We start from the raw sequence: 15,176 nt of genomic DNA on the forward strand, positions 1-15,176 counted from the left end.
GTGTTTGCCGAGGAGATCTTAGTCGCGCAATCTAACAAAGATGTTTGGTGCAGTATTTCTCTATGTACATTTTTTTATGAAAACAAAACATCTCTCGTTGAATGACAACAAATACTTTATTGAAGAATTCCTACTGTTGACCAATCACTGACCAAGGGGCGTAGACTTCGGCTCTGAACTTCGGCTTACCTCCAGAAAAAATGTTGTGTTCCCGAACAGCCGAAAAAACCCTTATCAGTCCAAAACGAACAAAAAACGTCACAAAATGTCGTCATAATATATGCACAAACTCTTCCGAACTGTTTCGGCTGGGAAGCATGCAGACGCATTTAGGCTGCGTTTAGACAGGCAGCCCAAGTCTGATCTTTTTTCCACTAACTATTATTTTGACCAATCACATCAGATCTTTTCACATCAGATCTTTTTCAGAGCTGATCTGATTGACCAATTAATGAAGAAAATATCAGAATTGGGCTTTCTGTGTAAATGCTGTGAGAGCTGTGAATAGGACTACATGGCTAACACACAGCTGAACAACTAACAACTAATTACCAACTGAATTGTCCCCCACCCTCATTAGACCCTAGACTTTTGAGTACTTCGTGATGGAATTCATGTGAGACCAAATAATAATTATGTTTACCACTCAGCAAATTAAATGACAAAAGTCTGAGTGCTATACTAAGGGGACGTGTGTGCATGCGTGTGATGGGTAATGGAAAGTTGTTAGAAACATACGTTGCTTTCAAAACAAATTAACCTTGTATCCTTATTGAACTTTTAGTTTTGCACTGTCTCTATGCACACTCACAGGGCCTTACACACTCACACACACACTCACTCCATCATCTCTCACTCACACATAATATGCACATACATCTATGCTGACTCTACACACACACACCCACTCACATACAACCTGCTGCTACTCTGTTTATCTTATATCCTGTTGCCTAGTCACCTTACCCCTATACATACAGTTGAAGTCAGAAGTTTACATTCACCTTAGCCAAATCACAATTCTTGACATTTAATCCTAGTAAAAATTCCCTGTCTTAGGTCAGTTAGGATCACCACTTTATTTTAAGAATGTGAAATGTTAGAATAATAGTTGAGAGAATTATTTATTTCAGCTTTTATTTATTTAATCACATTCCCAGTGGGTCAGAAGTTTACATACACTCAATTAGTATTTGGTAGCATTGCCTTTAAATTGTTTAACATGGGTCAAACGTTTCGGGTAGCCTTCCACAAGCTTCCCACAATAAGTTGGGTGAATTTTGGCCCATTCCTCCGGACAGAGCTGGTGTAACTGAGTCAGGTTTGTAGGCCTCCTTGCTCGCACACGCTTTTTCAGTTCTGCCCACAAATATTCTATAGGATTGAGGTCAGGGCTTTGTGATGGCCACTCAAATACCTTGACTTTGTTGTCCTTAAGCCATTTTGCCACAACTTTGGAAGTATGCTTGGGGTCATTGTCCATTTGGAAGACCCATTTGCGACCAAGCTTTAACTTCCTGACTGATGTCTTGAGATGTTGCTTCAATATATCCACATAATTTTCCTTCCTCATGATGCCATCTATTTTGTGAAGTGCACTAGTCCCTCCTGCAGCAAAGCACCCCCACAGCATGATGCTGCCACCCCTGTGCTTCATGGATGGGATGTTGTTCTTTGGCTTGCAAGTACTCCCTTTTTCCTCCAAGAACGATGGTCATTATGGCAAAACAGTTCTGTTTTTGTTTCATCAGACCAGAGGACATTCTCCAAAAAGTAAGATTTTTGTCCCCATGTGCATTTGCAAACCGTAGTCTGGCTTTTTCATGGCGGTTTTGGAGCAGTGGCTTCTTCCTTGCTGAGCGGCCTTTCAGGTTATGTCGATATAGGACTTGTTTTACTGTGGATATAGATACTTTTGTACCTGTTTCCTCCAGCATCTTCACAAGGTCCTTTGCTGTTGTTCTGGGATTGATTTGCACTTTTCGCAACAAAGTAACGTCTCCTTCCTGAGCGGTATGACGGCTGCGTGGTCCCATGGTGTTTATACTTGCGTACTATTGTTTGTACAGATGAACGTGGTACCTTCAGGTGTTTGGAAATTGCTCCCAAGGATGAACCAGACTTGTGGAGGTCTACAATTTATTTTCTGAGATCTTGGCTGATTTCTTTTGATTTTCCCATGTTGTCAAGCAAAGAGGCACTGAGTTTGAAGGTAGGCCTTGAAATACATCCACAGGTACACCTCCAATTGACTCAAATTATGTCAATTAGCCTATCAGAAGCTTCTAAAGCCATGACATCATTTTCTGGAATTTTCCAAGCTGTTTAAAGGCACAGTCAACTTAGTGTATGTAAACTTCTGAACCACTGGAATTGTGATACAGTGAATTATAAGTGAAATAATCTGTCTTTAAACAATTGTTGGAAAAATTACTTGTGTCATGCACAAAGTAGATGTCCTAACCGACTTGCCAAAACTATAGTTTGTTAACAAGAAATTTGTGGAGTGGTTGAAAAACAAGTTTTAATGACTCCAACCTAAGTGTATGTAAACTTCCGACTTCAACTGTATCTACCTCCATCACTCCAGTATCCCTGCACATTGTAAATATGGTATCTGAACTGACCCTGTATATAGTATGCTTACTTACTTACTTATTGTGTTTTTCATATTTCTTCTTATTTCTGATGTGTTTTTTTCTAGTATTACATTGTTATTGATTATTTCATTGTTTGGTTTTGAGTTTGCAAGGAAGGCATTTCATTGTACTTGTGCATGTGACATAAACATTTGAAACAAATTAAAATATATGCCTTCACCCCTCAGAGTTAGAATACTGTACACTGCAGGTAGTGGTGAGATCTGGATGAAGACAAGGACTGGTCTTTACTGTCTTAACAAAGTCCCAGCAAGACCTGCTCTACTTAACAGCATCATCATTGTAAAGAAATCAAAACTCTGGCGGATCTCAGAGGACCTTAAACACACAAGACAATCTGTGTTCAAACCTGAAGAAAGCCCTGGGATGATGACAACTGATAGCAGGGAATCATTCTGAGCGAGAAGCTTTCGTTCGTCATTCCACATACTGTATGTGGGAGACAATTAGAAGTTATCACGTTTGGGAAATCACTAATCACTGTAACAGTCTAGTCCTGCTTGGTAGAAAAACACATATCGTACCCCAAAGCATTACACTGTAGGCCTATAATTATTATGGCAAGGGGTTGTTATTATGTTCAAACCCATTTCAGCATTACGACATAGGCATAACATGTCTTGTAAAAAGTGACAGGCAATGTGATTGGCTGCTCCTACCGTGCCATTTGACAATAATAAGAGAGGGATCAGGGGCCAATTAGGGGGCAGTATCGCCCCATGCTGATAGTACGGTCCAATCAAAACAGAGGACAGAACCAGGAACTGAAGCAGAATCCCATAAATCGAGTTGTTAATAGCTCTCAATGACATAACCCTGCCAAGCAAAATGGTAGGCATTCTTTGAAGAGGGGGGTATAGTAACCGATGCATCCGTTGTGACATTCTGTGAGGCAGCTTTGTTATGCTGCCAGGAACAGCCAGATACTAGGGGGCTCTCAAAACAGATCACTTCTGCTAGTGGTGCCCGTCAGAAACAGCAGCTCTCTAGGCTAGGCCCCAGGCAGCGCTTGCATTCATCTGATGGTCCCAGATCCACCACCACCCTGCTCCACCCCCCACCACCTAGACCCACCCCACCACTACCCTGCTCCACCCCCCACCACCTAGACCCACCCCACCACTACCGTGCTCCACCCCCCACCACCTAGACCCACCCCACCACTACCCTGCTCCACCCCCCACCACCACTACCCTGCTCCACCCCCAACCACCTAGACCCACCCCACAACTACCCCACCACTACCCTGCTCCACCCCCCACCCCCCATCCCCCACCACCTAGACCCACCCCTCCACTACCCTGCTCCACCCATTCAGAAACATCAAATACCGTCACATACTGCCAAAAATGAGAAAAATATTGCGATATGATATTTTGGCCATATTGCCCAGCCCTAATCTCAAACTAAACCCTTAATCATCACGGGCCTACTGCACATTGTCAACCTGGAAAACATGCAAAGTGTATTCATAGTTCAGTACAATACAGGGCATTCTTTAGCATCTTCCAAAATGCTGTATGATCACTGCTAATCGACACTAAATATATCATAAGTCAGTCAGTTAGAGACTAATGCGTTTCAATAACAGAATCTTGTTTCGTTGGACTTGGAGTGCCAGGTGGCCTGGAAAGATGCACAGGGCTTTTATACAAACAAAATAATAAGAGAGGGATCAGGGGCCAATTAGGGGGCAATATCGGCCCATGCTGATAGTACAGTCCAATCAAAACAGAGGACAGAACCAGGAACTGACGCAGAATCCCATAAATTGAGTTGTTAATAGCTCTCAATGACATAACCCTGCCAAGCAAAATGGTAGGCATTCTTTGAAGAGGGTGTTATAGTAACCAATGCATCCGTTGTGACATTCTGCGAGGCGGCTTTGTTATGCTGCCAGGAACAGCCAGATACTAGGGGGCTCTCAAAACAGATCACTTCTGCTAGTGGTGCCCCCAGAAAGAAATGTGGCATGTCCCCAGGGCCAATCTCTAATGCCACAACTAATCACCAGAAGAATAGCTCACTCTATCATGGCAATATTAACCCAGTGATTTTTTTTCTCTTTATTTACACAAAATGCTTAAAGATGGAATCCGCAGTAGGGGGAAACAGCTCCACTGGCTGCCCCACCACCGCTGTTATTGTTTTTGTTGCCAAGCTGAGGAGTGTCACGCAGCATGGTAAAAAAGTAGCTTAGTGAGTAAGAGCGTTGTGCCAGTAACCGAAAGGTTGCTGGTTCTAATCTCCGAGCCGACTAGGTGAAAAATCTGTCGATGTACCCATAAGCAAGGCACTTAACCATAATTGCTCATGTAAGTCGCTCTGGATAAGAGTGTCTGCCAAATGACTAAAATGTCAAATGTTGTAATATCGCAAACGGACGTGGCTGTTTCACCATTAAGGATTCCAGCTTTACTGGCTCCATTTACCTCTTTCCAAAAGTGATCCTCGTCCAAAATGCTGTTATTGCATAACAGTCGCTCGCAATTAGCAGCAATTTGAAGGCTAATTGGCAAATAGGAAAGTAAATTATGGTAATCAAAGATCAAGTGGAAATCCAAGTTTGTACATGTTTATCTCATTATGAGAAAATATAAGCGAGAGAACTTCACTTCACTGCTAAAGATTGAATAAGTAGATCATCAGACTAATTTGGAGGAACAACAGTAAACTGGCAAATGGGCTAATTGTTATTGAATTTCACAGATTGTGGCTTCAACAGTGATAACGTTGTACTAGACAGTCATTGTAAACACCCTTTTTTTGGCAATTAAAGTAGAGACGATTTATGGGTGTATTGTGAGAATGCGTTTGAACAGTGAACTTTGTAATTCTTTACTGTAAGCTTTCCACTGGCCACACTATGTCATTTCAACGTGGATATGGGTAATATTTGGTTGAGACATTGACCAATTACAATTTATACTCACCCACTCAAAAAGAGCCAAAAGATAGTTGAATTTCCAATGTGTTATCACTATGCTTTCAACCATTTAAAAAAACAGCGAAGTTCAAATGGAAATACAATGTCAGATTCATGTGTTATCGCTGTGCTTCATCTATTAACAGAATCAAATGACCTGGATTGCAGTTGAGATTACATTAAAAGTACATTGTGCATGTGATCAATGCTGTTTAAGATTCTGTGTGGATTATTACAGCAATTGTGAAAATCTCCACAGACCTGCAACGACCATGTTATCTTGAACATGCATACTTTATATGATTACATTAGAAGATTTATAGTTACAGAAACCTCAAAATGTGGCCATGGATGTTACACATTTTAAAGTTTGTATGATAGCCTTAATTTTAAGCTATTTACTGTATTATAAAACTAATATTGAATTGTGATTGGTTGACAACGCAACCAAATATCAACATTTAAAGGAGATGTAGGCAATGTCCCCTCTAATTTTTTTAGGCACTGAACAAATTTCAGGTCTGCTGAGGTTAAACTTGAATGTTGTGAAAATTCTGTGAAACTTCTGGCGCGTGTTTACTGTGAACACTGAGGCTGTACCCGCTTTAAGTTACAGTTATAACAGTGGCCAAGTAGGCTACTGTGGCTATTTGATCATAATGTAGGCCTATCAAAGTAGCCTACCATAAAAAAACTATGGAGAAAATGCATCCCATAACATTTTAACATGGAAATAGCTGTTCTATCGTTCAGCCTACAGTAGCAGCCAATGTGTGGTGTTCAATGTAAGCTTACATTCCATGAGACCTTTTAAAAAAACATGTAAGGCTTGACATTAACCTGTTTATCCACTTGTCCTTCAGACAAGAAGTTAACTGAAAATGTTGTTTTTTTATGCAAGAAACCACTTTACAAAATAAAAGTCATTATTATTCCCATACCATTATTATAGAGAATCAGACAAATTATACTACCCTCTGCCTATTGGCTACTTAGCTTATTTCAGCCTGCCTCAAAATACAACACTGCCCCTTTAAGACAAGCTCTTTACCTGACATGCTTTTCAAAGGTGGCTAGAAAGGCACACGTTTTGTGCTCTTGTAGGAAGCAACCACTTCCCCATTGCTGACTAGAAATTAGCTATAACTGGGCTTGAAACTTGAAACGTAATAACTCACTTACTAGCAAAGAATATGATCAAATGTACATACGTGGCTACATGCAGCTCTTGCTTTGATATCAAAACAAGCGCATCTACTCGCGACCACTCACGGTGTAAACAAAGTCCAGGTCAAAGTGAATGGTACATCCAGTGGGGAGAACAAGTATTTGATACACTGCCGATTTTGCAGGTTTTCCTACTTACAAAGCATGTAGAGGTCTGTAATTTTTATCATAGGTACACTTCAACTGTGAGAGACGGAATCTAAAACAAAAATCCAGAAAATCACATTGTATGATTTTTAAGTAATTAATTTGCATTTTATTGCATGACATAAGTATTTGATACATCAGAAAAGCAGAACTTCATATTTGGTACAGAAACCATTGTTTGCAATTACAGAGATCATACGTTTCCTGTAGGTCTTGACCAGGTTTGCACACACTGCAGCAGGGATTTTGGCCCACTCCTCCATACAGACCTTCACCAGATCCTTCAGGTTTCGGGGCTGTCGCTGGGCAATACGGACTTTCAGCTCCCTCCAAAGATTTTCTATTGGGTTCAGGTCTGGAGACTGGCTAGGCCACTCCAGGACCTTGAGATGCTTCTTACGGAGCCACTCCTTAGTTGCCCTGGCTGTGTGTTTCGGGTCGTTGTCATGCTGGAAGACCCAGCCACGACCCATCTTCAATGCTCTTACTGAGGGAAGGAGGTTGTTGGCCAAGATCTCGCGATACATGGCCCCATCCATCCTCCCCTCAATACGGTGCAGTCGTCCTGTCCCCTTTGCAGAAAAGCATCCCCAAAGAATGATGTTTCCACCTCCATGCTTCACGGTTGGGATGGTGTTCTTGGGGTTGTACTCATCCTTCTTCTTCCTCCAAATACGGCGAGTGGAGTTTAGACCAAAAAGCTCTATTTTTGTCTCATCAGACCACATGGCCTTCTCCCATTGGATTTTAATCCATGACGGCGTAGTGTGTTACTAATTGTTTTCTTTGAGACTGTGGTCCCAGCTCTCTTCAGGTCATTGACCAGGTCCTGCTGTGTAGTTCTGGGCTGATCCCTCACCTTCCTCATGATCATTGATGCCCCACGAGGTGAGATCTTGCATGGAGCCCCAGACCGAGGGTGATTGACTGTCATCTTGAACTTCTTCCATTTTCTAATAATTGCGCCAACAGTTGTTGCCTTCTCACCAGCTGCTTGCCTATTGTCCTGTAGCCCATCCCAGCCTTGTGCAGGTCTACAATTATATCCCTGATGTCCTTACACAGCTCTCTTGTCTTGGCCATTGTGGAGAGGTTGGAGTCTGTTTGATTGAGTGTGTGGACAGGTGTCTTTTATACAGGTAACGAGTTCAAACAGGTGCAGTTAATACAGGTAATGTGTGGAGAACAGGAGGGCTTCTTAAAGAAAAACTAACAGGTCTGTGAGAGCCGGGATTCTTACTGGTTGGTAGGTGATCAAATACTTATATCATGCAATAAAATGCTAATTATTTACTTTAAAATCATACAATGTGATTTTCTGGATTTTGGTTTTAGATTCCGTCTCTCACAGTTGAAGTGTACCTATGATAAAAATTACAGACATCTACATGCTTTGTAAGTAGGAAAACCTGCAAAATCGGCAGTGTATCAAATACTTGTTCTCCCCACTGTATCCATATATGGCAATGGTCTATTTGCATATAGGGATACTGCAGCTCTGATTGGTTATGGCGCACCGGTCTGTGTAGAGTATGGGCCTGAGTTGTGTGTGTCAATGCAATAGAATCCTGCTCCGATGTGTTCTGCCTACAAGAAAATCACTTGCATAGTTTGTTTTGTTTTCAGTATATTGCATTGAAAGTGGCTAGTATTGCGTTGATTCGATCACAATTCACACAGTAAAGGGAAACGTTGATAGTGTTAACTAAAGGGGAAAACTAGAAAGTTGAGTGAAGTTCAATCTCGTGCTTCTCTGCAGCGGGATGATATTTCTTCTGCGCGGCAGTCCCGGGGGAGCTGCGCACACGCGCACAGCTTAGAGGGAACATTGGATGTAGGCCTATCTACTGCTTGCATAGTTCCATCTGAGCCACTGGCTTAATCTCATTCTTTAACTTGTATTTTTGGTTGAGTTGGAGACGTGAATCCAACATATTATTGTTCACTTCAGTTGTCGACAAGTTAATAGGCTATTTATTGTATTTCAAAAGTGATATTGAATTGTGTTTGGTTGTCAACGCAACCAAATATCAACATTTGAAGATGTATCTTCTGCTTGGATAGTTCCATCTGTGCCACTGACTTAGTCTGGTTTAATTCCAGTTTGTCGCTAAAAGCTTGGCACAGAATGGAGTTTCTCCCATTCTTCTCTGCAGATCCCCTCAAGCTCTGTCAGGTTGGATGGGGAGCGTTGCTGCACAGCTATTTTCAGGTCTCTCCAGAGATGTTAGATCGGGTTCAAGTCCGGGCTCTGGCTGGGCCACTCAAGGACATTCAGAGACTTGTCCAGAAGCCACTCATGTGTTGTCTTGGCTGTGTGCTTAGGGTCGTTGTCCTGTTGGAAGGTGAACCTTCACCCCAGTCTGAGGTCCTGAGCGCTCTAGAGCAAGTTTTCATCAAGGACCTCTCTGTACTTTGCTCCGTTCATCTTTGCCTCGATCCTGACTAGTCTCCCAGTCCCTGCCACTGAAAAACATCCCCACAGCATGATGCTGCCACCACCATGCTTCACCGTAGGGATGGTGCCAGGTTTCCTCCAGACGCAATGCTTGGCATTTATTTAAAAGATTTCAATCTTGGTTTCATCAGACCAGAGAATCTTTTTTCTCATGGTCTAAGAGTCCTTTAGGTGCCTTTTGGCAAACTCCAAGCGGGCTGTCATGTGCCTTTTACAAAGGAGTGGCTTCCGTCTGGCCACTCTACCATAAAGGCCTGATTGGTGGAATGCTGCAGAGATGGTTGTCCTTCTGGAAGGTTCTCCCATCTCCAAAGAGGAACTCAAGAGCTCTGTCAGAGTGACCATCGGGTTCTTGGTCACCTCGCTGACCAAAGCCCTTCTCCCCAGATTGCTCAGTTTGGCCGGGCGGCCAGCTCTAGGAAGAGTCTTGGTGGTTCCAAACTTCTTCCATTTAAGAATGATGGAGGCCACTGTGTTTTTGGAGACCTTCAATGCTGCATAAATGTTTTAGTACCCTTCCCCAGATCTGTGCCTTGACACAATCCTGTCTCGGAGCTCTATGGACAATTCCTTCGACTCATGGCTTGGTTTTTGCTCTAACATGCACTGTCAACTGTGGGACCTTATATATACAGGTGTCTGCCTTTCCAAATCATATCCAATCAAATGCATTTACCACAGGTGGACTCCAATCAAGCTGTACAAACATCTCAAGGATGATCAATGGAAAGGGTCTGAATACTTACGTAAATAAGGTATTTCTGTTTTCCCTTTGTCATTATTGGGTTATTGTGTGTAGATTGCTGAGGATTAGTTTTTTATTTAATCAATTTTAGAATAAGGCTGTAACCTAACAAAATGTGGAAAAAGTCAAGAGGTCTGAATACTTTCTGAAGGCACTGTATGTACATACACCTTCCTGATATTGAGTTGCACCACTTTTGCCTTCAAAACAGCCTTAATTCATCGGGGCATAGACTCTACAAGGTGTCGAAAGCGTTCCACAGGGATGCTGGCCCATGTTGACTCTAATGCTTCCCACAGTTGTATCAAGTTGGCTGGATGTCCTTTGGGTGGTGGGCCATTCTTTATACACACGTGAAACTATTGAGCCTGAAAAACCCAGCAGTGTTGCAGTTCTTGACACAAACCGGTTAGCCTGGCACCTACTACCATACCCTGTTCAAAGGCACTTTAATATTTTGTCTTGCCCATTCACCCTCTGAATGGCACACATTAACAATCCATATCTCAATTGTCTCAATGCTTAAAAATCCTTCTTAAACCTGTCTCCCTTTCATCTACACTATTGAAGTGGATTTAACAAATTACATCATTAAGGGATCATAGCTTTCACCTGGATTCACCTGGTCAGTCTATGTCATGGATAGAGCAGGTGTTCTTAATGTTTTGTATACTCATTGTAACTACCTCAATGACCTCGTACCCCTGCATATCACCTCAGTACTGGAGCTCACCGTATATTGTCATGTTATTTTTTACTCGTTATTGTTATTTGTTATTCACTGTGTACGTATTCCTCGTGTCACTATTTCTATTTTATCTTTATCTTTAACTCTGCATTGTTGGAAAAAGACCCATAAGTCTGTTGTTTTCTAAGCATGTGACAAATGTTTTTTAAATATTTGTTTTTTGAATGTCCATAATGTTCCAAAAAGGAACAACCGTGAAACTAGAATACATAGGAACCTTTCCAGACTGTCCGTCAAGATGCTATCATCTTTCTGTAGAATGCAATCCTCTGAACCTCGCCATTCAAAATAGGATTTCATATCAGATAAGCTTTCAAATTACAAGGTTTGATCAGCACACAGGAATTTAAACATGGCATTTTCAGAAACAATGTTATTTTTAAATTATCCATATTTACATTAGATCAGGTTTGAAATAATTCTACCCCATCTCCATCAACCCACATCTTATAAGAAAACTGATACATGTACATATATCTCTTATTTGTCTGGAAATTCATTGTAGATTCAGTTGGATGGTTTGGGAAGCAGTGAGAAGAGAGGTGGCTGGGGGTTGTGAAAGCATTCATCTTCTATTACTCACATAGCAGCACAGCTGCCCCCTCAGTGGTCAACCACAGCTCCAGTGGCAGATCTCATTTCCCTGGCTTTTTTCTAGAGACAATTCGCAGTGGGTGCATTGAGGTCTCTCTGTGCTCCTTTCAATAAGACCTCAAAGCTTGACACTGAACAGGCTATAATAAATATGATACCCTGACAGCACTGGGTTTATTTCATGTATTGTTGTAGCTTCTTCCTCATGGCAACATGGACAATTCAGTGAGCCGCGGAAACGTTGGTGTTCATTGGAAAACTTAAAATAACCCAGGAGTATCTGTCACATCAAAGCCTGACCTATAATTATAGCCTCTGTGAAGGTTTAATCTGTGGTGGTCAGTCGTGTAAACCGGGCTCTACGTATTTGCTGGGTTGTGGTGTAAAGTGAAGGCTTGGGGAGAAAAAAAACATTGGCCTGTTTTCAGAACTGGCGCTGAGCTGTTGCTCCTACACTGTAGCTTCTCTGTATGTCAACCAAACATTACATCTTCATCCAAAAATGTCATAAAACCTTATCAGTTGTTCCTTTACAGACAGGCTTTAGCGATTCATGTTTATTGACATCTGCCTCGATCTTACTTAACGGGATGTAAGAAGACAATGTCCTCATTATCAATTTACCATGTAGTAACATTTGACCAGATACATGTGGATTCAATCAGGAGCGAGGACACAGGGGGACACGAGGAGCGTTCTCTAGCGAGCTCTCATTACAACATTATCCAAAAGCCTTTTTGTATGGGAGCAGCAAAAGAGCAGTTGAGGAAGCTAACTGAGGGTTTTATTGGAGTTTCTCCCTCTCCTGGCCGCAGATCGGCACCACATTAAAAAGCGCCAACAAACTGTTGAAATAAATTACACATCGCTATGCAGATAGAAACTGTACCACTGACCTCCATGTTGGAAGCAGCCTGAACAGTGATGTTGAACATCTACCATGGCTGCACTTCAGAGAAAATACCTCCCTCTATCCCCTGTAATCCACACACATTCTCAAACCCAGGACGACTACAATTCAAGTAACAAATCTTACAACACATGTCTATGTGTTTTTCCAATGTTTTTGATGAATCCCTAAACAACCCTGTCTCCTGTAATTAGATGTTACTCTGAGGTATTTTCTCTGGAGTATATGCATGCAACCAACCACACTGCACATTAGTGCTATTGTTGGTCCCATCTCATAAGAAAAAAACACCTGGTTAGTGGACATTGTGTTCTAACCACAGAACAGGGGAGAGTGCTGGGTCTTCTCGTTACATAGTTGCACAGGGCCAAACATCAAGCCCAGATTGGCCTATTGTGCTTTGATAGCATCTCGAGTCATTATGGCTTGGCTAATTGTGGCTCCTGGCAGATTATTTTCCCCTCATGAAAATCTGGGTGCGTCACAGAGCGGATCACACCAGCCGTAGATGCTGGATTAAATCATGTTCCCCCTGTCTAGCCTTCCAGGAATCCTGTTGGTAGCAGCCGTCGCCTGGGCACAATGAATTAGAAAAGAGTTAGATTAAATCAGTGAGATGTATTGAAGTAACTCCATGCCAACTCCTACCTCAGCCTTTATGTGCCGCAGGGGACAGGGCTTAAATCAGAGGACAAACTGTGCCTTCCAGAGGTAGGAGAGAGAGCACAGCACAGTCCTATCTCCTCTCCACAAGGTACTATAATGGGTTTGATTTAGGTGCTAACCACATAGAACTGTAACCCTTTTACTTCATTTTTCAGAATATACTTTTTCTAAACTTGATTCCAACAAGGTCCACAGATGCTCTGTGTGCGAGTGAATGACTACATTTCTGTCCACTATATTTTTGTCCACTATATTTCTGTCCACCATATTTCTGTCCGCTATATTTCTGTCCACCATATTTCTGTCCGCTATATTTCTGTCCACTATATTTCTGTCCGCTATATTTCTGTCCACCATATTTCTGTCCGCTATATTTCTGTCCACCATATTTCTGTCCGCTATATTTCTGTCCACTATATTTCTGTCCGCTATATTTCTGTCCACCATATTTCTGTCCGCTATATTTCTGTCCACTATATTTCTGTCCGCTATATTTCTGTCCACCATATTTCTGTCCGCTATATTTCTGTCCACTATATTTCTGTCCGCTATATTTCTGTCCACTATATTACTGTCCGCTATATTTCTGTCCGCTATATTTCTGTCCGCTATATTTCTGTCCGCTATATTTTTGTCCACTATATTTCTGGCCGGTATACTTCTGGCCAAAAAGCTGTGAAATAAACTGTTGTTAAATCCCACCTAGGGGGCCATATTATGTGACCCCCTCGCCAGTCCATCAATTTCCAGAGAGCGTGAGCAGTGTGAGGCTGTGAGAAGCAGGCCAGAGAGCTGTGCCTGGACAGGATGGGAGGGGAACAGAGGCCTGTGGTTTGTATGGTTCAGGGAAGAGGACCAAAAGACATGCAAAACTGAGAGGCCATTCAAACCTCTCCAACATATTACAGTCGCTCTGATAATTAATTTACCAAATTATAGCGAGACAGCTAAGCAGGAAGAGGTGTTCTGTGATGCCAAGTCCTAATAACATAAAAGCATGGTTTTGCTCTGAAATGTCAGATCTTCGTAGGTTTTCAATCAGCAGCTGCTACATCCATTTTTGGACTTATAAATAAAGGTAGACTCACGCTTCAACGCTCGTAGTTTTTGCGGAAATTGACCCACTATGCTGCACACTTTCTGCATCTACACTATATATACAAAAGTATGTGGACACCCCTTCAAATTAATGGACAAGACAAACCTTGGCAGTAGAATGGCCTTACTGAAGAGCTCAGTGACTTTCAACGTGGTACCGTCATAGGATGCCACCTTTCCAACAAGTCAGTTTGTCAAATTTCTGCCCCCCTGCTAGAGCTGCCCCGGTCAACTGTAAGTGAAGTGGAAACCTCTAGGAGCAACAACGGCTCAGCCGCAAAGTGGTAGGCCACACAAGCTCACAGAATGGGACTGCCGAGTGCTGAAGCACGTAGTGCGTAAAAATCGTCTGTCCTCGGTTGAAACACTCACTACCGAGTTCCAAACTGCCTCTGGAAGCAACGTAAGCATGAGAACTGTTCGTCGGGAGCTTCATGAAATGGGTTTCCATGGCCGAGCAGCCTCACACAAGCCTAAGATCACCATGCATAATGCCAAGCGTCGGCTGGAGTGGTGTAAAGCTCGCTGCCATTGGACTCTGGTGCAGTCTAAACACGTTCTCTGGAGTGATGAATCACACTTCACCATCTGGCAGTCCGATGGACAAATCTGGGTTTGGTGGATGCTAGGAGAACACCCCCTGCCCGAATGCATAGTGCCAACTGCAAAGTTTGGTGGAGGAGGAATAATGGTCTGGGGCTGTTTTTCATGGGTCAGGCTCCTTAGTTCCAGTGAAGGGACATCTTAACGCTACAGAATACAATGACATTCTAGATGATTCTGTGCTTCCAACTTTGTGGCAACAGTTTGGGGATGACAATGCCCCCATGCACAAAGCGAGGTCCATACAGAAATGGTTTATCGAGATCGGTGTGGAATAACTTGACTGGCCTGCACAGAGCCCTGACCTCAGCCCCATCGAACACCTTTGAGATGAATTGGAACGCCAACTGCGAGCCAGGCCTAATCGCCCAATAAAGTCAATCATGTTCGCTCA

At 42.5% G+C, this 15,176-nt stretch overlaps 1 protein-coding gene across 1 annotated transcript in view; it reads right to left on the minus strand.

The window, feature by feature from the left end:
* Positions 1–15,176, minus strand: part of LOC311146064 (latent-transforming growth factor beta-binding protein 2-like) — a 149,672-nt gene that overhangs the window by 95,487 nt on the left and 39,009 nt on the right. The window lies entirely within an intron of this gene.

The sequence above is a fragment of the Coregonus lavaretus genome (assembly GCF_964263955.1).
Source record: "Coregonus lavaretus genome assembly, chromosome: 18".
Lineage (NCBI taxonomy): Eukaryota > Metazoa > Chordata > Actinopteri > Salmoniformes > Salmonidae > Coregonus > Coregonus lavaretus.